This window comes from Muntiacus reevesi, chromosome 16 (assembly GCF_963930625.1).
Source record: "Muntiacus reevesi chromosome 16, mMunRee1.1, whole genome shotgun sequence".
In the NCBI taxonomy this organism is placed as follows: Eukaryota; Metazoa; Chordata; class Mammalia; order Artiodactyla; family Cervidae; genus Muntiacus; species Muntiacus reevesi.
In genome coordinates this window covers 53,595,129-53,620,283 of record NC_089264.1, presented here as the reverse complement: position 1 = coordinate 53,620,283, position 25,155 = coordinate 53,595,129, and the positions used below count along the sequence as shown (strand labels likewise).

General features: G+C 43.7%; 1 pseudogene; it reads left to right on the top strand.

Annotated features, from left to right (window-relative positions):
• Window positions 1–15,129: 15,129 nt before the first annotated feature.
• On the top strand, window positions 15,130–17,824 carry LOC136147896 (lysosomal-associated transmembrane protein 4B-like; annotated as a pseudogene).
• Window positions 17,825–25,155: the final 7,331 nt, after the last annotated feature.

Here is a 25,155-nt window from a genome sequence, read left to right as displayed (position 1 = left end):
TAATTAGTGAGAATAATTATTTTACTTTTGTTACTATTCAACTAGAGAGTAGATCTTAAAAATAGCTTCCCTTGCTCTGTGTGTATCTCATATAACCTTAAGATGGATCAGAATGAATTAAAGTGCCATTTTTTAGGTAAATGGAACTTCATTATAGAGTTAGTCACGTGGCCATGGGACTCCCTTCCCAGTGTTGTCATTAGGCTTTTCCACTATAGTTGCTGGAAAATAACGTGACTGAGTCTATCTTCCCAGGGAGACTTTAATGTGCATTTGAAAACGTAAATAGGAGCAAGGCTTTATAAGCCACAGCCTCACCAGACCTCCCCAGGTAGGGGTGATGCCTCCTTTCGTGAGCCTTCATTGTACCTTTGACTCTGTGACATTCCCTTGTTGCCCAGCTTGCCTCTCTGCATCAGCATACAGGAAATGAATGAAAGAAAGTTCAGTGAAGGGAGAACCAGGAGTGGCTGGTGAAGCACTCCCAAGTTACAGGAGTCGGAGCCACTAGCAGCCCTGGGCCTGAGGGAGCATTGGAAAGGAATGGCTATTGGAATCTGGTTCCACCTGGGGCTCTGGGGGCTGGCCGCTCCCCATCTCTGCATAAAAGTCAGCCTCCAGGGGCTCTGGACGGGGACGGGAAAGGTGGAATGTGGATCTGGAGGGTGGAGGAGAAAATCCAGTACCCTGTCCCCATGGGTAGAAGAACTGTGAGCTTCTTACCAGTAGTAGATTCTTTGTCTTGTTGGTTTCTCAATCTCTGTGCTTCAAAAAGGACACAATGATTATTAGAGGAACAGATGAACATGGGAAACAAAGACGCTTGCATTGAAATTTGAAGACATTTAAATATTTAAGTAAGGTTCCTATGAGCTTCCCAGGCAGCTCAGTGGTAAAGAATCTGCCTACCGATGCAGGAGACACTGGAGATGTGGGTGCGATACCTGGGTTGGGAAGATCCCCTGGAGGAGGAAATGGCAACCTGCCCCAGTATTCTTGCCTGGAAAATCCCATGAACAGCAGAGGCTGGAGAGCTACAGTCCATGGAGTCGCAAAGAGTCTGACACGACTGAGCGTAAGCGCAATGTTCCCATATTCTTAATTTGCCCTGTGGATTCAGAGATTCTCTCCTGGAAATGAAAGCTCCATCTGAACCCTGGTGATTGTGCTTCCTGAGCATCCCAGTCCTTGCTGTAAATGGGCAATTTCTCTTCTCCTCTGAGGTCACTGCTGGCCCGTGGCCAGTATGTCCTCCAGCATAGGTCAGCCTTCAAGCCTGCAGTGCTGTTTCTGAAGCTCTTCACAACGTCAGACGGCTTCTTCCATCAATGCCCAGTGGCCTGTGAATCCGCAGCCTAGATTTCCTTGACCTTTTCCTTGCTAGCTCTTGTCTCACTAAAATCTGCACTTTAACGTTTAGGCTGATATTCTTCCTTTCCCTGCAGGTCCAGCACTGTCAGTCACTCATTTTGTCAGCCAGTGGTTAAGAGCTGAGAACCAGTAATGGCAACAGAGAAGGCCCATCAGAGGAGGGCTACTTATTTCAGTTCCCCTCAACTCAGTTCAGGAGAGTGGCTCTCACTGCTTACTATCGGGGTGGACTGTAGGGTCTGTTATATTTTCCTTCACGATGTAACGTTCCATATCATGTTTTATTTCTTTCCATTTTTAATTTACTTCATTATTTATTTTTGGCTCTGCTGGGTCTTTGTTGCTGCAAGCAGGCTTTCCCTAGTTGCTATGTGTGGGCTTCTCGTTGCAGGGGTCTCTTTGGTTGCAGAACACAGGCTTTAGGGTGAAAGGGCTTCTGTAGTTTCAGCACATGGGCTTAGCTGCCCCTCAGTATGTGTAATCTTCCCGGACCAGAGAGTAAACCCCTGTCCCCTGCGTTGGCAAGTAGATTCTTAACCACTGGACCACAAGGGAAGTCCATGTGACCTTTTTTTTTTTCCATTTTTCGCTCAAAAATAATGTCAAGGCAAATGAAAGTGAAAGTGAAGTTGCTCAGTTGTGTCCGACTCTTTGCGGCCCCGTGGTCTGTAGCCTACCAGGCTCCTCCGACCATGGGATTCTCCAGGCAATGGAGAATTCTCCACTCCAATACTGGAGTGGGTTGCCATTTCCTTCTCCAGGGAATCTTCCCAATCCAGGGATCAAACCTGGGTCCCCCGCATTGGAGGCAGACGCTTTAACCTCTGAGCCACCAGGGAAGCTGTCTAGGCAAACAGTGTGTAATGAGTCAGCACACTTCCAGGGCTGCTGTAAATAGGACACTCATGTGTGTGCTGAGTTGCTCAGGTGCATGCAACACCATAGACTGTAGCCCACCAGGATCCTCTGCCCATGGGGTTTTTCAGCAAGAATACTGGAGTGGGTTGTCATTTCCTTCTCCAGGGGGAACTTCCCAATCCAGGGATCAAACCCAAGACTCCTGCATTGCAGGCATATTCTTTACCACTGAGCCACCAGGGAAGCCAAAATAGGATATACACTTACTGATAAAAGAGAAAGTTTTAAAGAAAGTTACAGAAACTATTAATAATAGTAGACATATTAATTTGTGTATAGAGTCCTAGACATATTCATTTTACTATGAAACTTCATAGAAATGAGGTTTCCGTATATTTTAACTCAATTTACTTTGGGGCAAGTCTTTAGTTTGAGGATCAAGGATGTGTCTAAAAGGAAAGTAGACAATGGGTATGTGGAAAATCTGTTTCCTATCCTTTTTTTGGCTGGCTTCATTGTTTTATTTGCTCTGAAGTCCGTTAGAAGGAAAATATTAGAAACAGAAATTTGTCCGAAAAGTTATCACTAATTACCTCCAGGTATGTGCAGCTGTAGAATCCACATAGTTTTTAAAGCTTTAATTTTTAACAGCCATCACTAATCATTAAGCTCATTCACATTTTCTACATTGGGCATGTCACCAAAGGGCTCAGATCAAATTTCTTTTTGGTCATGACTTAGTCATGTGAACTTTGGCCAAGCTTCCTTATTATTTTTATTATAGGAAAGATTTTCTCAGGGAGACAAGATATTTTTTCTTCAATTTGTGATGACAATTAAGAGACTGAGGGCATAAAACAGTATGTTCTTGTAGTCTCAAACATACCTATGCCTGATTTATATTTTGTTCATGAAATCACTGTTAATTGGATGACTTTTGGTTTAGGCCCTAGATTTGATCCTCCAGGGATTTAATGAGAAGTTTTAATGAGAAGTAGGCTTGGTCCCTTCCCCACAAAAGCTTCTCTAGTTGGAGAGAAAATAAATGTTTAATTTAATAGCTAGGCAAGCTGAAATGTGAGCGCCATCACAAAGTGTATTTGATTAAGCACCATTTGAGGGGAAGAGAGACTATACATTTAGAGTTCTGAAAAGAGAGAGCTGATTGAAGACAATTCAGAGAATATTCTAAAAAGGAAAACGAGATGAGATTGGTAGATTCTGAAATAACAAGAGCTGGTGGAAGAAATGATGGGAGCAAAGGTTCCCAGAGATTTGTTATTTACCCCCCTTGAACTTGAATTCTTTGTCATGCCTGGAATCAGTAAATGTGTAAACCCAGAGGAAATAGTTTAATTGTAGCATCATGATGGTGGGTTTCTGACTCTTGTGGGCCAGACAGTTGTGTGCACCAATGAACATGCCTATAATCTTTCCTAGGTAAGATGCTCAGATTGTGATGAAAGAAAAAAGAAACTGGGTAAACGATTCCACTTTAGAAAGCATGTTGAGGGTTAGGGTTAGTTCAGTGGTTAGAACTTTGTGCTTTCATTGCTAAGGGATTGTTTTGCTTCCAGACTAAAAGTCAGAAATGTAATACAAAAGGAGGTAAACGAGAAAATCAGTATTGGCAAATGATTCTGTCAATAGATGTCCAGATACTGTCAGTGGGTTACAAAATATATTTATTATAATAGGATATAATATGTATAATCAAAGGCACTGACAACCAATGGCAAAGCAAATAAATTAGAAATATATGCATGCATCTAGGAATTAAATAGGTCTCTATGACGGTTTTTGAACTGTGGCGCTGGAGAAGACTATTGAGAGTCCCTTGGACTGCAAGGAGATCCAGCCAGTCAATCCTAAAGGAAATCAACCCTGAATACTCATTGGAAGGACTGATGCTGAAGCTGAAGCTTCAGTACATTGGCATATCTGATGTGAAAATCTGACTCATTAGAAAAGACCCTGATGCTGGGAAAGATTGAAGGCAGGAGAAAAAGGGCACGACAGAGGATGAGATGGTTGGATGGCATCACTGACGCAATGGACCTAAATTTGAGCAAGCTCCGGGAGATGGTGAAGGACAGGGAAGTCTGGTGTGCTGCAGTCCATGGGGTAGCAAAGAGTCAGACACGACTAAGCGACTGAACAACAATAGCTAAGAAGACTCAAAATGCTTGTTCTCTCTGCTTGCTTTTTGTTGGTACTTGAGTTTGATTGGGGTTTCCAGCACTCCTGGAATAATGCTTTGATGTTTTGGGGTGTCCCGTGCATTCCTGAATGCTTCCCTGCCTCTCTCTCCTCTGTCCATAGAGTGCCAGTAGCATCCTCCCTGACCCACCCGCTGTGACAACCAAGAATGTCAGCAGACATTGCCAGATGTCTCCTGGGGGCCAAAAGCCACTCCTGTTGAGAACCATTGGTTTAGACAAATGGATGAATTTTTTTAAAAAGTGAGTCCTGAATAGGTTTAACAAAGAACCACACATGTGGGAGTAGGATGTACAGTTAGCATAGAGAAAGGGGGAAAAGAGACATTTAAAAATATTTGCATTGAGAAAGTACACTTTTAAAAAAGATTGATTCATTTTCATTCGACTGGCTGAGCCAGGTCTTAGCAGCAGAACTTGGGATCCTCTATCTGCATTGTGGCATGCAGGACCACTAGTTGAGATGGTGGACCTGGCTCCTCTACTAGGGATCAAACATGGCCCCCTGGACTGGAGGTACAGATTCTTAGCCACTGGGAAGTCTCAATACAGTTTGATTTATTCACCTTAGTCTCACTTACCTCTGGTAGAAAACAGACAAGATCATATGTCTGGAAATGCCACCTGCTGTCCTGAGCTCTCCAGGCCCAGGCTCGGTTATTCCTGGCAGCTGGCCTCTGCTGGCTGGGTGCAGGATCACTGTGAGCCCAGTCTGGTGCAGACGCTCACAGTTTCATCTGGCGAGCGTTCTCTGACTGATCAAGCTCAAGCCAGAGTCTTGGGTGAAGCTGGTGGAGGCAGATGACCTTTCCCCAGGGTTTAGAATGTCAGTGTGGACATGCTAGACATGGGGAGCATGCTCAGTTGACTAAGTCCCACAGAAACGACCTCCCCAGTCTGGAGAGAGCAAGTCAAATTGCTCAGCATTGCAATTTGTGCTCTCCAGGCAGACAGAGCCAATACTGGCATCGACTCTAGTCACTATGCAGAATTATCTTATCGATACTGGCAGCATTCTCTTTTCAATCTCTAGGGCTGTAAGTATTGGTGTCCTTTTAAGAAATGTATTCTCTTTTATGTACCAAAGTAGAGGATATTTTTATCTGAACATCTGGTACCAGAATTTCTTTTACAGTGAGAGCTAACTTTACTGGAAAAAATATATATATTTGGCTAATACTTGGAATGGAGGAAGAGATATCTAAGTTACACTTCTGTGAGAAAGGTCATTATGGTTACAAATGTTTTGTGGGAAACAAAGGGATAATTCTGCTTTGCCTTTAAGGGTGTGAAATGAAAGAGGAAAAGGGAAGAGAAAGGATGAGAAATAAGCAAGATGGCAAAAGATTGTGTAATCTTTATGCTCTCTGGGACCCCCAGAACATCACAGCAAAATCTACTTTATCAGTTTGGGGCATAGTAGGCCACAAGTTATAGAATACCAGAAACATGGTGGCCAAAATAAATGAGAATTTATCTAAAATCAGAGATTTGTAGTTGTTGGCAAGGATTCAGCTAATCAATGATGCCATCAAAGACTTAGGTACTTAAAAAAAAATCTTTGTGCCCAGCTATATTTTTTGTGTGTTTTAAAATTTGAATTTATTTTTGGCTGTGCTGGGTCATCATTGCTGCATGGACTTTTTTCCAGTTGCAGGGCATGGGCTTTTCATTGAGGTGGCTTCTCGTGTTGCAGAGCTCAGCTCTAGGGCGTGTGGGCTCAGTAGTTAGTGCTCCTGGACCCTCGGTCATGGGCTCAATAGCTGTGGCGCACGGGCTTAGATGCTCTGAGGCAAGTGGAATCTTCCCAGATCAGGATCAAACCCTGTCTCCTGCTTTGGAAGGTGGGTTCTTTGTCACTAAGCCATCAGGGAAGCCTTCCTAGGCACTTTCTATATTTCCACTTTGCCGTCCTTATTCTGTGGCTCTTATGCTCATCCTTGCCACATCATGGCCTCAGGCAGCTGCCATGTGCTCACATATTAAATCCATATTCAAGGCAAGAAGAGAATAAAGAGAAGGACTACCAATGGGGTGTATTCTTTTTTTAAAAAAGTAAACTCCCAGAAACACCCCCAGCAAGTTTCCACTTACAGCACATGGCCTCTCTGAAATCAAGGGCCGAAAGGAAATAATAAGCTTTTATTTTTCCCCCAAATCTGGCGGGTAATTGCAGCTGCATTTCATACTTTGGGTGTAGCACACAATTTATTTGTTTCATTATTTTATTTTTGACCCTAAGGCATATGGGATCTTAGTTTCCTTACCAGGGATGGAACCCACACCCCTTGCATTGGAAGTTTGGAGTCTTTACCAGTGAACTGCCATGGACATCTCTAGTTAGCTTTTGCATCCTCTTTAATGGGACTCCCAGGTGGCACAGTGGTAAAAATTCCCCCTGCCAATGCAGGAGACACACGCAAGAGACGCAGGTTTGCTCTCTGGATTGGGAATGTCCTCTGGAGAAGGAAATGGCAACACTCCAGTATTCTCACCTGGAGACTCCCACAGACAGAGGAGCCTGGTGGGCTACCGTCCATGGGGGGGCAAAGAGTCGGAGACAGCTGAGCCCTTGCAGCTCAGCGGCAGCATCCTCACTAATAGAGGCGGCCAAGGGAGGAGGCCTGGTTCTGGGTCAGCCAGCCCACGTGATCTGCGACAGCTACTGTACTCATAAATGCTGGCCGTGTGCAAGCTAGTTTAGGAAATGAAAGAAGGTGATGAGTTTCATATTGGAAAATCTGATGTGAGCAGAAGAGTTTGTGGGAAAGTCGGAGGGCCTAGAGCTGACCTCCAGGGCGAGTGGAAATGATGGTGAGAGCTTCGGGCCTCCACAGGCTGTGGATCTGGGGGGTGGACAATCACAACTGGACCTCATGGCTGATGTCTGGTTATGCTGACCTCTAGTTAAACCCCAGAATAATCTAGTTATTCTTCTCCACGGTCGTCAGATTTGCTACTTTCCCACAGCCCCTTCTTCACCTCCCCTGCTAATGTCTTCCATGCCAGTCTTGAAACTTCCGTCACTGTTTTGTTTCACTGCCTTCAGATTTTCCCCGCCTCGTCCGGCCTCGGGTAGCCTTTGGTGTCTACTTGTTGCCCTGTCCCAGTGGCACGGGTGGTAAAGAATCTACTTGCCAATGTGTGAGACTTAAGAGATACAGGTTTGATCCCTGGGAGGAGAAAGTGCCCTGGAGGAGGGCATGGCCACCCACTCTGGCCTGGGGAATCCCGTGGACAGAGGAGCCTGGCGGGTCACGGGCCATGCGGCTGTACAGAGTCAGACATGACTGAAGTGGCTGAGCACGCACACTCACACCTAAAAGCTGCAAATAGCTTTCACGGAGAAATAGCATAAGGAATGAATGACTAGAAAATGGAAGGGGGTAAGAGATCAACAGGAGCAGCCTCCGTCCTATTACTGGGGTTGAGATGTCTCTTCCTCTGCTCCCGAGGGCGCCTTCCTCCAGCACAGAGGCCCTGCGGCCTCACTTCTTCAGTTCCTGCCAGAGCAACATGAAGTCCTTTTGGATTCTCAACTTCAAAGACTCACAGTAAACATCTGTGGTACAAATTATCAGTAAAGTTCACATATTGGATTGTTATTTACATATTGGATATTATACATAGATATATTATTCACATATTGGATACTATTTTCCATAATATCTTATGGAAAAACCCAAATGAACTTTTTGGCCGACCCAATACATGAGTTACATCTCTCCATAACTGGGAACTGAAATATAATCATAGTAACACAAACTTGGAACAATAACCATAAATAGAATGTGTTTTAGAATAGCATTTGATTATCTTGGGAAAAAGCTTAAAATAGCTAGCTAAATGGAAGAACTGGACTCAAAACAACATATGTGATCTGAGTTGTTTTTTTTTTTCATATCCAGAGAGTGAGAGGAATTGAGGGAGTGGGCATCATATGTGCATCTTTGGCACCAAGGTTAGAATTTAATGCCCAGCAAGGTGTGGCTTCTTTATCATCTTTAATCCACACAATAAACCAGACTATTAATATGTATCAAGGCTACAGTTGCTTAATATTAAAATGCAACAGAGTTGATAACGGCCAGCAACAGAACAACTTTAGAATTCTCCACCCTCCTCCCTAGGTTATTTTAAGACATGGCTTTTTCTTTTAGTCTAGCTAAGTAATTCTCAAACTTTAGTGTGCATAGCAAGCACTTTACACGGTTGTGAACATAAAATTATGTGCACTGTACCTTGTGAGTAATTTGAGGATAATACAGGGATAGTTAGGGCTTCCCTGGTGGCTCAGGAGTAAAGTATCTGCCTGCCAATGCAGGAGATGCAGATGCCATCCCTGGGTTGTGAAGATCCTCTGTAGATGGAGATGGCAACCCACTCCAGTATTCTTGGCTGGAAAATCTCATGGACAGAGAAGCCTGGCAGGCTACAGTCCATGGGGTTGCAGTCAGACTTGATTAAGCAACTGAACACATACAGGGATAATTGACAAGTTTTTCCTCCTTATTAGCTGACATTAGAATTAAACCTTGAGGCACTTGCTACTTTACCTTATTTAGATTTAAAAACAGATTTAAATGGATATCATACATGTGCAAAAGTTGATAGGATTTATTTTTGAAAATGGGATTATGACAAAATCCTTCTCTTTATTCTCATCTTTACTGTCTAATTTTTCTACAATGAAGCCACAGTACTTTTCTAATCAGAAAAAGAAGTTACTTAAAAATAATCAAATGATAAAAGTTCACTGACTGTGCTCATTTGACTCTTCCCCCCGCCCCCGTCCCCGCCATCCCCTAGAGCTTAGTAGCCTAAAGACAGAGCCTGTTACAAAAGCTAACAGAAGCTCACCCCACCCTATGGTCAACTTCAAGTCCCAGGGATCTGCCATCTTTGACTTTAAGACAGCAAAGGTCTTCCCACATGGTTATTTCCAATAGAGTGGAAATATGGGGTGGGGGGAGGAAATCGAGCAATCCAACCATATGTAGGGACAAATGAATCAACTCACTAATCAAAATGGGTTGCATTATAAGATTATTCCCAGAACACCTTTGCTCTCTGCCTCCCATTTGGGTTATGAGAATTGTGACTTCTTTGTGTACAGTCCTAGTTTTTTGCTAACCATACAATATCCACGCAGCCACAAAGCTAAGAAGTCTGTATTTTCCCAAGCTCAATTGATCTCTAAGAGAGACTACTTTGTGCAGTGAGGGAATCTGGTTTAAATTTCTCGTGCTGAGCCTTTGATAAGACAGATTAGTAATGCTGCATTTTAAAAAGTATGTAGAAACTCAACCAGTTTAGCTACCAAGTGCTGTTCAGCTGGTATGCAAATGTCTTTCATGTTCCCAGAATTTTTTCCCGAACCTTCAGGGTGTGGAGCCAAGATGCCCTTTCTCTATGCTTCCAAAGTCTTTTCATCTTGGCATAGATACTCAGGAGCTGCAGGTAAGATTTAAAAGGATAAAGAACTATATATAAAGCATCCTCCCAAAGAAAGCTTTGTTGAGCTAAGTTTTGTCTGAGGTCGAGAAGTCCGTTTGTCTAATACAGCAATGAAGATCAATGGACCACCACAGGGCACTCCTTCCCCTGGACACTGCTGTGATTTCCAGCACAGCTTCTTTCTGCCCTTCCCCTTGTCTCAGCCTAGACAGCTTTGAAAATCCAGAAGCAGCCATAAAGGAGCCTATAAAGGAAGTTTCCAGATGCAACAGAGAAAAGCAACGGAGGAAAAAGCAGGTCATTTATTTTTATATCCTCCTTTGCCTTTGTTTTCTCTTTTTACTTATTCTCCCCAGGAACTGCCACAGAATTATGGGAGGAGCAAAAGCTCATCCCCTTACAGCCCATCTAGATGGAAATGGTGAGGGAACGGAAGTCACTATTTTTTCCTTTCAGTAGAAAATAAGAGCCCACAGGATAATCCAGGAATGGAAGGGCTGCCGTGCATATATGCAAGGGACCATAAAGTTATAGAATTTATTTACATTAGTGTCTAAAAGTGCGAGCATCAGTGCAGAGCTTTGTTTTTTAAAATATGTATTTATTAGGCTGCTCTGGGTCTCAGCCAAGGCATGCAGGATCTATCAGTGGAAGATCAACATGTGGAATCTAGTTCCCAGACCGAGAATGGAACCTGGGCCCCCTGCATTGGTATCTCAGAGTCTTAGCCACTGGACCACCAGGAAGGTCCCCCAATGCAGAGTTTTGTTTTGGCTCAGCCTGACGGGTCTTCCCTTCCCAAGTCACAGCACCACACTTGCAGAGCACAGACTCTTTCCTTGTCCAAGATGTGCTTTTCCACTGGTGGGGCCATGAAGGAGACCATACATGACAAAGCAGTTCTTGTGGACCCAACAGATGGTGTAAATAACATGCTCTGGGAATTTAAAGAACGAAAGTCATGAAGAACAAGTATGCATTCTGCCAAGACTTGAAACAACCATCCTCCACACCTAAATCCTCTAATAAGATTTCTATGAGGCTTTAGTTCATCATTAAGCTGCCATGGAATATCCTCTGAGAGAGAGTAAAATGGGCAGCTTTCTCTTTTCTGGCAGCAGTAACTGTTAAGTCCATTATTTGTATTCATTCAGGCTCATCGATCTTCACATATTTTTAAATGCAAGAAACATTTTCAAATGGAGGCTAGTCATGATTTTCTTTATAAGCAATGTACATCATTGTAATCGTAGCTTTTTGTCATTGGGAAAAATGAATTATTTTGTTTTACTTTATTATTGCTTAGTTGTGGCGTAAGAACTCTTAGTTGTGGTATGTGGGATCTAGTTCCTTGACCAGGGATTGAACCTGAATCCCTTGCATTGGGAGCCCAGAGTCTTACCAACAAGGAAGTCCTGAGAACAGTGAGTCATTTTGAATTCCTGTGATGAGCCCACTCTTTCCTGTCTTGGCAGAACCGATCATCACTGCTCACCCAATCTGCAGGCAGGATGGTGACTCAGATTGTTGAAACCCTGTTGTGTGGGTCAATGACTGTCCCTCCTGGGTTAAGGGCATGACCGCCAGTAGCCGTTACAGTCCAACCAAAAAACACACAGGTGTCATTGGGCCAAGCACAAGGCTCAACTCCATGGGAATAGATGGAGAGGTATTGGCAGGTGTGTGTATTCAGTAAGTGCTCACATATATGGCACTGTGCTGGCCATTGCAGAAATACACAGAGAGATACAGGGCACGGCTGCTGCCCCCAGGGGGCATGCAAGCTCATTGAAGAGTAATATGCGCGCGCACGCGCGCGCGCACACACACACACACACACACACACACACACACACACACTCCATCTTACATCGTTATATCTCTTTGGAGCAAACAAAGCTCATTTAACCCTCATAGCTTAATGAGATGGGTGCTGCTATGAACCCCCTTACACAGCCATGGAAAGTGAAGGAGAGAGGGAGTTGGGGTGATAAACAGAAGAGATGGCCTTTCCACCCAGGCAGTCTTGCTGTGGTTCTTGTGCCATTAGCCCTATGGACTATGTAACATACAGAAAGCAAAGTATAAAGCAAAACGGTAGGGACTTCCCTGGTGGGCCACTGGTTAAGAATCTGCCCTCCAGTGCAGGGGGTGTGCGTCCGATCCTTGATTGGGCAATTAAGATCACACATGCCAAGGGGCAACTAAGCCTGAGCTGCAACTAGAGAAAGCCCGCGAGCCAGAATCAAGAGCCCTCCTCCCACTGTAACAAAGACCCAGCTCAGCCAAAGTAAACAAGCCAATAATAGTAATAGAATATGTAAAATTTTAAAAAAAGCAAAGCTGTCAAGTGGCCTTCTTTTTCTGAATTCTAGTATTCTAAAATCCCAACCCAGGGATCAAAACCAGGTCTCTTGTGTTGCAGGCAGATTCTTTACCTTCTAAACCACCAGGGAAGCCTTCAATAAATAATAATAATCAAATAAGTAAAATGCAAAAATTAAAAAAAAACTGTAATCGTGTAGCCTTCTTTTGCTGAATTCTAGCATTCTGAAATCAGGAACTGATTGAGTGTGTGAAAGTCTCTCAGTCATGCCCAACTTCATGCCCGACTCTTGGTGACCCCATGGACTGTAGCCTGCCAGGTTCCTCTGTCCATGGAGTTCTCCAGGCAAGAATAATGGACTGGGTAGCCATTCTCTTCTCCAGGGGAACTTCCTGATCCAGGAATCAAACCAGGGTCTCCTGCAGTGCAGGCAGATTTTTTACCAGCTGAACTATCCAGGAAGCTCTGATTCAGTTCAGTTCAGTTCAGTCACTCAGTCATGTCTGACTCTTTGCGACCCCATGAATCGCAGCATGCCAGGCCTCCCTGTCCATCACCAACTCCTGGAGTATACTCAAACTCATGTCCATCGAGTCTGTGATGCCATCCAGCCATCTCATCCTCTGTCATCCCCTTCTCCTCCTGCCCCCAATCATTCCCAGCATCAGGGTCTTTTCCAATGAGTCAACTCCTCGCATCAGGTGGCCAAAGTACTGGAGTTTCAGCTTCAGCATCAGTCCTTCCAATGAACACCCAGGACTGGTTGGATCTTTAGGATGGACTGGTTGGATCTCCTTACAGTCCAAGGAACTCTCAAGAGTCTTCTCCAACACCACAGTTCAAAACCATCAATTTTTTGGCGTTCAGCTTTCTTTATAGTCCAACTCTCACATCCATACATGACTACCGGAAAAACCATAGCCTTGACTAGACGGACCTTTGTTGGCAAACTAATATCTCTGCTTTTTAATATGTTATCTAGGTTGGTCATAACTTTCCTTACAGGAGTAAGCGTCTTTTAATTTCATGGCTGCAGTCACCATCCGCAGTGATTTTGGAGCCCCCCAAAATAAAGTCTGACACTGCTTCCACTGTTTCCCCATCTATTTCCCATGAAGTGATGGGACCAGATGCCATGATCTTAGTTTTCTGAATGTTGAGCTTTAAGCCAACTTTTTCACTCTCCTCTTTCACTTTCATCAAGAGGGTTTTTAGTTCCACTTCACTTTCTGCCATAAGGGTGGTGTTATCTGCATATCTGAGGTTATTGATAGCGGTGTATTTATAATACACTAGCAGACTGCTCAGAGTACTCACTAACCATACTTTTGCAGTGGTGGTGCTGGTTTAGTCACTAAGTCGTGTCTGACTCTTTTGGGAGTTCCCAGGTAAGAACACTGGAGTGGGGTAGCCGTTTCCTTCTCCAAGGGATCTTCCTGACCAGTGATAAAACTTATGTCTCCTGCATCGGCAGGCAGATTCTTTACTATTGAGCCGACAAGGAAGTCCCAAGAGCCAAACAGTGGGCGTGAACAATGAATGTAATAGGAGACTTGAGTTGAAATAAAACCTTCAAGCATAAATAAATGTTAGTCCAAAGATAAAAGAAAAAGTCAGGATGCCTGTGGCACGCAGGCAAGGAGTAACAGCTTATATTCAGAACAAGATTGGGAAGCCTGCATATGGAGAGAAACTGGAGATGAATGTAGACAGGGAAGCAGGGGCTAGATTGTCAGGGCGCTGATCGGACTCACCCTGTAGACAATGGTATCTCACTGGTAATTTTATTTTAAACAGTCATGCTTATTGTGAGCATGTCACTTGACATGATCACATTTGAGAATTTAAAAGACCATTATGGCTTTGGTATTTCAAAAGACTCAATGGTAACGGCTTCTGCATGCTTGAGAATACTTTGTAGAAGGAATGCTGGCATTTATGTATTTATGCTGGCAAACTACAAAGCCTAACTGTGGAATTTTCTTTGCTATGTAGCTAGGCTGATGTCAAAACCATTAGGGAAGTCACTGTACGAGCAGTGTGCTAGTAAGGACACATCCCCAAATATACAGATAAGACGGGGTCACCCGATGCAGCATAAAATTGCTAGTTGATCTGTCCACTATATAAAATAGCTAAATTGGAAAGCTACCTTTTTTTTCTTTTGTAAATGGTATAGGGATTATCTATATTTAAAAAAGGCTCTGAGTTCTTCAAAACATCATGGCAATTTGCTTCTTCGTGGCCAACAGAGAGTGTCTTCTGCTGTACTGGATCTCTCTGACTTCTGTCTATGACCCTAGACTTTTTTTCTGAATGGTTTCATTTGAGTAGTTTAGGCCCATTCAAGAGCATCTCCCTTTTAAGTAACAAAGTCAACTGATTAGAGACTTTAATCACAGCTACAGAATCCTTTTTGTATGCGATATAAAATAACCTAATCCTGGGAATGGTATCTTCCATGGAATAACAATCTAGAAGATCATCTTAGAAGTGTGCCCACCTTGGGTTTCCTTGCAAAGGGAAGCTCACTTCTCAGATGGTATCCTTGGTTACCTCTATTTACCTCCGCTAAAGGCACTACTAGATATCAGCAGTCATGGCTATGGATTTGGAACTCCATTTTGAAAGAGCTGACTTTAATCTGGTATTTCTTTTAATTTCAGGTACAAATAATAGAATGGAGATTCTGGTGTACTTTGTCATTATTTGCATTTCCAGGGCTGTTCCCCTATAAAAGTGGGTGTATGTGGGAACACTTCAAAAATCAGCCGTTGTGGTCTGTCAGAGACAGCAGCTAGGAGCTCTCCTGGGTGGTGAGCAGGGCGGGGAGAGGGAGCCAGAGTGGCCGAGATGCCAGCAGCAGCCCGGCGTACCGCCGTGCGGGCAGCCTGAGTGATGAAGATGGTGGCCCCCAGACGCTGCTCTCCTCCAACAGCGGCTGCCTGTGCTGCCGCCTCCCGGCTGGCACCATCCTGGTGGCACCCCGTACCTGATCTTCAATGCTGTAGAGCTGCTGGTTCTGTTGAGCGCCCTGGCTGATCCAGATCAGTATCACTCTTCAAGTTCTGAACTCGGAGGTGACTCTGAGTTCATGGATGATGCCAACATGTGCACTGCCATCACAGTTTCTGTTCTCATGGTCCTTATCTGGGCAGCGGCTGTGCACGGAGCATACAAGCAACATGTGACCAGGATCATTCCATTCTTCTGTTACCAGATCTTTGGTTTTGCCCTGAACACCTTCGTTGCAGTCACTGTACTTGTTTGTCCAAGTTCCATCCAGGAATACATACGACAGTGCAGTTCAGTTCAGTCACTCAGTCGTGTCTGACTCTTTGCAACCCCATGAATTACAGCATGCCAGGCCTCCCTGTCCATCACTGACTCCCAGAGCTTACTCAAACTCATGTCCATTGAGTCGGTGATGCCATCCAACCATCTCATCTTCTGTCATCCCCTTCTCCTCCTGCCCTCAATCCCTCCCAGCATCAGGGTCTTTTCCAATGAGTCAGTTCTTCGCATCAGGTGGCCAAAGTATTGGAGTTTCAGCTTCAGCATCAGTCCTTCCAATGAACATTCAGGACTGATCTCCTAAATGGACTGGTTGGATCTCCTTGCAGTCGAAGGGACTCTCAAGAGTCTTCTCCAACACCACAGTTCAAAAGCATCAATTTTTTGGCGCTCAGCATTCTTCACAGTCCAACTCTCACATCCATACATGACCACTGGAAAAACCATAGCTTTCACTAGATGGACCTTTGTTGGCAAAGTAATGTCTCTGCTTTTCAACATGATATCTAGGTTGGTCATAACTTTTCCTCCACAGAGAAGCATCTTTTAATTTCATGGCTGCAGTCACCATTTGCAATGATTTTGGAGCCTCCCAAAATAAAGTCTGTCATTGTTTCTCCATCTATTTGCCATGAAGTGATGGGACCAGATGCCATGATCTTAGTTTTCTGAATGTTGAGCTTTAAGCCAACTTTTTCACTCTCCTCTTTCACTTTTATCAAGAGGCTCTTTAGTTCTTTGATTTCTGCCATAAGGGTGGTGTTATCCTGCATATCTGAGGTTATTGATATTTCTCCCAGCAATCTTGCTTCTAGCTTGTCCTTCCTCCAGCCCAGCATTTCTCATGATGTCCTCTGCATATAAGTTAAATAGGCAGGGTGACAGTATATAGCCCTTTCCCTATTTGGAGCCTGTCTGTTGTTCCCTGTCCAGTGCCAACTGTTGCTTCCTGACCTGCATACAGATTTCTCAAGAGGCAGGTCAGGTAGTCTGGTATTCTCATCTCTTTAAGAATTTTTCAAAGTTTGTTGTGGTTCACACAGTCAAAGGCTTTGGCATAGTCAATAAAGCAGAAGTAGATATTTTTCTGGAACTCAGTTGATTTTTAGATGATCCAATGGATGTTGGCAATTTGTTCTCTGGTTCCTCTGCTTTTTCTAAATCCAGCTTGAACATCTAGAAGTTCACAATTCATGTATTGCTGAAGCCTGGCTTGGAGAATTTTGAGCATTACTTTACTAGCATGTGAGATGAGTGCAATTGTGAGGTAGTTTGAGCATTCCTTGGCATTGCCTTTCTTTGGTATAGGAATGAAAACTCACTTTTTCCAGTCCTGTGGCCACTGCTGAGTTTTCCAAATTTGCTGGCATATTGAGTGCAGCACTTTCACAGCATCATCTTTTATGATTTGAAATTGCTCAACTGGAATTCCAACACCTCCACTAGCTTTGTTCGTAGTAATGCTTCCTAAGGCCCACTTGACTTTACATTCCAGGATGTCTGTCTCTAAGTTGGTGATCACCCCATCATGGTCGTGAAGATCTTTTTTGTAAAGTTCTTCTATGTATTCTTGCCATCTCTTCTTAATATCTTCTGCTTCTGTTAGGTCCATACTATTTCTGTCCTTTGTTGTGCCCATTTTTGCATGAAATGTTCCCTTGGTATCTCTAATTTTCTTGAATAGATCTCCAGTCTTTCCCATTCTATTATTTTCCTCTATTTCTTTGCACTGATAGCTGAGGAAGGCTTTCTTATCTCTCCTTGTTATTCTTTGGAATTCTGCATTCAAATGGGAATATCTTTCCTTTTCTCCTTTGCCTTTCCCTTCTCAACTGCCTCCTAATTTTACCCACAAAGATGATATCATGTCAGTGAATCCTATCTGTTTGGTCCTCAGTATTTTTCTGTTTATCAGCATTATCTGGACTTTTAAGGATTATTTGATCAGCTGTGTTTGGAACTGCTGGGCTTCCCTGGTGGTTCAGAGGTTAAAGCATCTGTTTGCAATGCGGGAGACCTGGGTTCAATCCCTGGGTCAGGAAGATCCCCTGGAGAAGGAAATGGCAATCCACTCCAGTATTCTTGCCTGGAGAATCCCATGGACGGAGGAGCCTGGTGGGCTACAGGCCACGGGGTCGCAAAGAGTCAGACACGACTGAGTGAGTTCACTTCACTTCACATCAGTGGCAGGAAGTCCTCTGATGCCCTGGTTTATGTTATCAGCAGTGACGCTGCAGTGCTGTTACCCCCCTTCCACCGCCGCCCCGTGTGTCTGCCTAAGCCTGGAAGTGGGGCGTAGCTGAGAGCGGCAGCTTAATTTTACTTCTGAGATGAGCTCTCTGAGCTTATTTCTTACTGAAATGCTAAAGCTTAAAACTTCAGGTGTTAAGTTGAAACTCTGTCATTTGAAACCTGGGCTTTAGCTAGAGCTCTGTGATGGAGTAACTGTAGACTTCTCTCTGTGGGGGTGGGGTGGGGTGGGGTGGGCTCCCCTAGTCTTCCCTCTGCATCAAAACTTTCAACAATCTGGATGAACCTTTGTCCAACGAGTCTGTTGTATTGCTGAGCCCCAAAGCTGAAGACGTTACGACTTTTCACTCCCTTTTTCTCTTTTGAAAGTGTGAACTAAAGTCAAAATTAGACCAGAAAAAATCAGTTGTTGTTTGTTGTGACTGAATCGGCAGCGACTCCTATGTGTTTGTGTTACTTGTCCAGTCATGTCTGACCCTTGCTACCCCACGGACTGTAGCCCACTAGGCTCCTCTGTCCATGGGATTTCTCGGGTAAGCATACTGGAGTGGGTGGCCATTTCTTGCTCTGGAGTATCTCCTGATCCAGGGATGGAATCCAGGTCTCCTGCGTTGCAGGCAGTTTCCTGCGTTGCAGGCAGAGTCTTCACCAACTGAACCCACCAGGGCTCTGTGTTTAGCTGCCTCTGTTTCCTTTTTCTCCAGGTGCTAAAGCCGGACTATACTTCTCAGTCTGGCCCTCGGCTGTGGGTCTGGGAACTCACCTCCTCCACAATTCTCCCCTCCCACTGTTTCTTGTCATCTGGGAAGCTGGAAATCAGAGGATTCCAATGCCCTAGGTGGTGGTGGAGACATGAGTTCCAAGGAGCCTGAGTCCTGAGAAATTGCCTGAAAGGGAATCATACAAGACAGCTGCCTGACCAAGAACACCTCTATTGAACTAGTTCATGAATGAAAACAGACTTTTTGTGTCAAGCATTGATAGGCTGGAGCTGATTGTTATAACAGTGAACCTCCCCTGACTGGTACAGCTGGATTTTACACTGCCTGTGGCTGTGAAGTTCATAATTGGTACTTAGATATGTATTGTAGACCTTCATTATCTGCAGGTTCTGCATCCACAGATCCAACCAACTATGGATCGACCGATATTTGAAAAAAATTTCAGAAAATTCCAATAAGCAAAACTTGAATTTGTCACTCTGGCAAATATTTGAATAACATTTACATGGTAATTATATTGTATACGTACTATTTACATAGCATTTACATTGTATTAGGTATTATAAGCAATCTAGAGGTGATTAAAAGTACATGGGTGGATGTGTGTAGATTATATGTAAATACTATACTGCTTTATATAAGGGACTTGAGCATACATTGATTTTGATAACTTCAGAGGTCCTAGAATCATCCCTAGTTTTGCTGAGGGACAGCTGTGTCATTAATCTGATTGTTGTCACTTTTGTTACTTTTTTGTTAAACAAAAAGCACAATCTATATCCTATCCTATTAAAACTCAAGAAATGTAAGAAAATATTTGTTATATTGGGGGGATTAAATAGTATTCAATTTCTTTTCTTTTTTTTTTTTTTTTGACTAAGCAGTTGAAGTTTTAGGACAATGTCTGCATGAACCTACTTGTAACATGGAAATGATTTAAATTTTCTTTTATTAGTTAAATTGGTCTCTTGAAATTAGTAAAATAGAAATCTAATTGGTTTCCTTTTTATTAATCTAATTAATTTGTATAAACATTGCTCCAGATTAAAGCCCAGATATTTTGAGAACATGCACAGTGAAAACCAGGAGATAAAATGGCTGCTTATCAAGTCAGCCCCTACATTTTCAAGTTCACCTTTCTTACCTTTCGTTCCTATACAATGATGTCATTGCTTAGAATTTGGCTATTTCCAGTAAACCAATGTGTGATTTTAATGACCCTACTGAATGATATTTTATTTTGTATACTGAACTCACAAAAAAGTCAATAATGTAATTCCAGTTTATCTAATACAATATCTTGATATGTAATAGACAAACATATTTTGGAAACTCAAGGTAACATTTTTATTATTCCATGGAGTTTATTGACTGATTTTTACCCTAGAAATACCTTTGGGCTGAGTTAGCTTATCCCCACAGGAATGAATTGTTAGAAGAAAGATAAGGTAAGGAAAAACAACAAAAACAACAATGTTAATATAAACAGTGAATAGAACAGAAAAACAATGTTTGAATTATGATAATTTCTGATAATTGAAGTAATAAAGGTGACCAAATGCAAGAAAAATTAACATAAGGATACTCAAATAAGTGATATTTGAGCTAGAAGAAAATAAAAAATCAATATAGGCAAACATTTTGTAAATCATAGGCTTAAGAAAAGGGAGAATAAGAAAAACCACTCCAAACTAAAAGAGACAAGATGTATTAACTGAAGACTATTAGCAAGGAGAGAAAAGAATGTAAAGAGAACGACATGTTTAAGAAAAAGGAGGAAATCCTATAATTTGTGACAACATGAAGGGCATTATGCTAAGTGAAATAAGCTAGGCAGAAAAAGACAAATACCTCTGATATCATTTATATGGGAAATTAAAAAAAAAAATTGAACTCATAGAAAAAGTAGGGTGGTAGTTTCTATGGTTTGGGGGTGGATGGAGGAAGTAGGGAGAAGCTGGTAAAGGGTTACACATTTTCAGCTCTAAGAAGAATAAGGGCCTACGGCCATACCACCCTGAACGCGCCCGATCTCGTCTGATCTCAGAAGCTAAGCAGGGTCGGGCCTGGTTAGTACTTGGATGGGAGAAGAATAAGGTTTGAGGAGTTAATGTATAACGTGGTGCATTGGCAGGCAGATTCCTTACTATTGATCCACCAGGGAAACACCTATGGTTGAAATTTGCTAAGAGAGTAGAACTTAAATGTACTCACCCACCTCCCACCAAAAAAGGTAAACATGTGAAGTGGTGGATGTGTTAATTAACTCGATGGAAGGAATCCTTTCACAATGTATTATACCTCAGTGAAGCTGGGGGAAAAAAGAAGGAAAACAGCTTTAAAATAATTTCAGATTTCAGTTCCACGTTCAACTTGGCTGTGACCTAATTACTTTACTACTCTGAGTTCAAGTGCCCCCAACTCTAAGATGAAAATAGTGATATCTCATAAGATGCCTGCAAAGCTGTCTTAAGCTTTCCAGGTCTAAGCACACGGTGGAGCCAGCCCCTCTCCTGTCAGATCAGTTCTCTCTCCTTCCAGGGTAGTTAAGTGGTACCTGGGCATGTGACTGCTCACTCACTCTTTATTCCCCAGCCTACCTGTAATTAGACTTGGTCCTGTGGCTACATTCTCACCAGTAGGATGTGAGTGGACACTAAGACGCTGGGTGTGCCTCTTACGTGCCTCTTCCTTGATTAGGACCAGTGGAGGTCCAGCTTTGACCGCGTGGGTGAGGCCAAGGCCACAGGCCCTGAATGACAGCGCGGAGCAGAGCTTCCAACAGCCTCGACTACTCGGCTCCCGTGGTTCCGGGAAAGAGCAGTATGCTTCTATCCTCTTCAGCTTCCATTAAGGGAAGCACCTGAGACAAAATGAGGAGGAGGGTCCAGACATGGCCAGAAGAGTCATCCGAGCATGAATAGACAGCTGTGCGGTTTGGAAAGCCATGAGGGGGCCCTTGAGTCAAAGTCAGCTGCCAGACATTTGGGAAACTACCCAAGATGAAGTATCAGAGCCTGGGTCAGAACCCAAGTCTCCTTCCTTGTTCTTAGGCCAGTGTGTTTTTTTTGTTTTTTGTTTTTTTTCTTTTTTTGGTGGAAGGGAAAATAAATAAAACCTTTAGGAGGTCAAATGGCTTTCCCAGAACTGAAGGAGAATTTTGGTTCAACCCATTCTGAGTTCAGTGATAGAGCATAAAACTTCCTGGAAAAGTATGTAAAGGATAACCTGTTTGCTATATAGCTTGCTGGGAACAGGTCCGTGTTGACACCAAGAAAATCACCAGAAGAATGCCAGGGCCAGATCTCTGCTTTGTATTTGCAGCTTCACTTCAGCCAGGAGAAACCCTGTAATCTCATGAAAAAAGTGCCGGCCAAGGTCATTGACCAGGTGAATCATCTCCCTGGGCTGTTTCCTCATAGGTAGAGTGAGAGGATTGGACTAGTTTTCTGCAAAATTTCACCCGGCCCTAGGCCTGAGGATAGGTATAAACTTTGTGGCTTTACTAAGGGAGGGCAAGGAAAAGTATTGGTTTTGTGGGTGGGGGTGAGATAATGCCAGAGGTGACTTTTTGGAATTGTACTGAAGGTGTCATGAGAGCATTGCATCAGATACTCTTAATCTGCCCAGCTCGGGAAGTAAATGATGAGTAAGAATTAGTAGCTGACCTTGGGGAGCTCAGAATTAAGTGGAAGTCTTGTGTGGGAGTCAGTGTGGGATGGGGCAAGGGAGAGGGCATTGAGGGGGGTCCGGGGGAAACTTGGGGAATCACACAATCTCTGATTTGGCTTCTTCCAATGAAATACCACCTCCTCAGGGAGGTTGGGAGGATTGGAAATAACATAGATAAGCTGACCAAGATAGCATCTGGAACAAAAGTGGTACCTACAAGATGGTTTACTGTTATGACTGGTGCAGCAGGGTGTGAGGCTGAGTGACAATCTCCCCAGGCTGCCCTTTGCCCACCCCCAACTCTGCTCTAGATGGAGAGACTGCTTTATTGGGGTGCGCACAAGTGGGCTTCTTCGGGTGTGAAGCACTCTCTGAGGTGAGGTGCAGAGTTAAAAGGAGCTGATAGGGGTCTTCCCTGGGAGTCCAGTGGCGAAGACTCTGTCCTCTCAATGCAGGGCGCCTGGGCTTGATCCCTAGTCATGGAACTAGATCCCACACACTGCAACTAGGAATTTTCATGCTACAACTAAAGACTTGGCGCAGCCAAATAAAATAAACAAATATTGAAAATAATAATAAAAATAAATATAGCTGATAGACTTAGAGGAGAGGCTAAGTGGTCTAATAGTAAGGAATTCATTGAGGGGAGCTGAGAAGTGAAAGGAAAACGGCTCTTGGGCTTGGAAGAGGAGAGGCACAGGAGGTGGGTGATGGCTGAGAGGTTATGGGGTAAGAGAACTGGGAGGTGGGGGGCAGGGAGGGCTGTGTGTGTGGCGGGGGGGTGTGTTAGGGGGAGGGCATATAAAAGTGTAACAAGATTTTGAAAGGGACCCCCACCTTTATTTTTGAGAGATAAGTTAAAGGATAAAGGCTTCCCTTTTTGCATGCTTTTGGCTGCTTGTGCCTCTTTAATTCTGATGTCAGTGAAACGCAGAACCACAAGGGTTTGGCATCCCAAATCCTCCCACTACATAAATACATAATTGGAATGCATTGTGGTGACAGAGGTATTTATTGATACAAAGACCTGTGGGCGTCATGGGAGGAGCATTTCTTTCTCCTGAACGGGTCAGAGAGAAGGCAGCAACTGATCTGTTTGTGGGCCAGGTTTGACTCTTCCTGGATAAATGATCTTGGTAAAGTCATTCAAACTGTCTGACTCTTGATTTCCTCATCTACAAAAGAAGAATGATTAAGAAATGCCCTCCTTAAAGGTTTTGCACAAAGATCAAGTGAGGTATTGAATATTTAACATGAAATGGAGAGGCTGGTGGAGTTCTACTTGAGAGTATGGGCTTTGAGGTTGGATACATGTGGGTTTGAATTTTGGCTCAGGATGCTGTGGACAAGTAATAGGATATTGGTGGGACCCAATGGTCAACACACAAAGAGCTTTACATGTGCCTGGCACAGGAGAGGCACTCAAGTGTTACTGAATTGTCTTCGCAAATCTTGAAGCACTGAGAAAGTGGCTATTACTAATTTTATGAATCAGACTAAGGCCCAAGAGTGCCAAACTGTAGAGGTGAAAATGCACAGAGGGTGGGGATGAAGTCCTGGGTTAGTTTCCTGCTGCCGCTGAAACAAGGATCACGAACAACACAAAGTTACGCTCTTACAGTTCTGGAGGTCAGTCCGAAATGAGCTAAAGTCAGAGTGCCACGGGGCTGATTCCTTCTGGAAACTTTAGTGGAGAATCTGTTTCCTTGCCTTTTCCTGCTTCAAGAGTCTGACTCCATTCCTTGGGTGACAGTCCCTTCCATTCATCTTCAAAGAGCATCAGAGTGTCTTCTCTCCTCTCTGGGCCCTGCTCTGTCCTTGCAACTTCTAAGGACACTTGTGATTTCATCAGGCCCACCCAGATGATTTAGAAAACTCTCCCCATCTCAAGATCTATAACACAATTACCTCTGCAATTTTTTTTTTTTTTTTTGCCAAATAAGGTAACATGTTCACAGATTCCAGAGATTAGAATGTGGTCATCTTTGTTTTTGTTTAGTTTCTAAGCCGTGTCCAACTCTTCGAGACCCCCATCCTCTGTCCAGGGAATTTCCTGGCAAGAATACTGGAGTGGGATGCCATTTCCTCCTCCAGGGGATCTTCGCAACCCAGGGATGGAACCTGGGTCTGCCGCACTGGCATGCGGATTCTTTACCACTGAGGGAATCCCGGGTGGTCATCTTTAGCAGCTGTTATTCAGCCTATCTCAGGTACCTGGGGAAGGAAAAAGGAATTTCCAAAACGGAAAGCTTGCAAACTGGGAAAGCTAATTGCAGACAGTGAGTAACTACTGAAAAGTTAGAAACCTAATGAAGGCAAGTGATGCGATGACAGGGCACATGCGTGACCCCGTCCCCCTGACTGATGGAGAAAGAAGACTCTGCCTCCTGCTTTTCCCTTCCTGGTGCCTCTCAGCCCCCATTCGCTCTTCATGTGTGTTCCTCCTTCCCCCTCTCTCTCCTCTTCCTCTCTGTCGAGAAGCAGCATAAGCCTTGCTGTCATAATGACCTGATTTTAAATTTTGGATCAATTACTCCCAAGCTTTATGACCTTGGTCCAGCCACGTAACCTCTCGGCACCTGGAACACCTTATCTGTTAAGATAAGTGTAAGGACAATGACCTTGGGGAGAGGGCTGCAAGGTATAATATGAGATAGCTTTTTGACTTGAAAGCAAGTTTTCCTCTCTCAAGCAGAGAGAGAAAACAACTGGGAGAATAACTTCCAGTCCTCCCTCCCATCTTTTGGGGAACAGGGGTCTCTCTAGAGCACTCTTTCTGTGCCAGTCACTCTTGTAGGCACTTTCACACATATTGTCCCATTTGTTTCTTAGTTGCTGCATGCGGGATCTGACCAGGGATCAAACCCAGGCCCCCTGCATTGGGAGCATCGATTCTTAGCCATTGGACCGCCAAGGTGCTTCCATTTGTTTCTTTTAACAACCTTTTGAGACATAGTTACCTCCCTTTTTGATGGCAAAGAAAAAT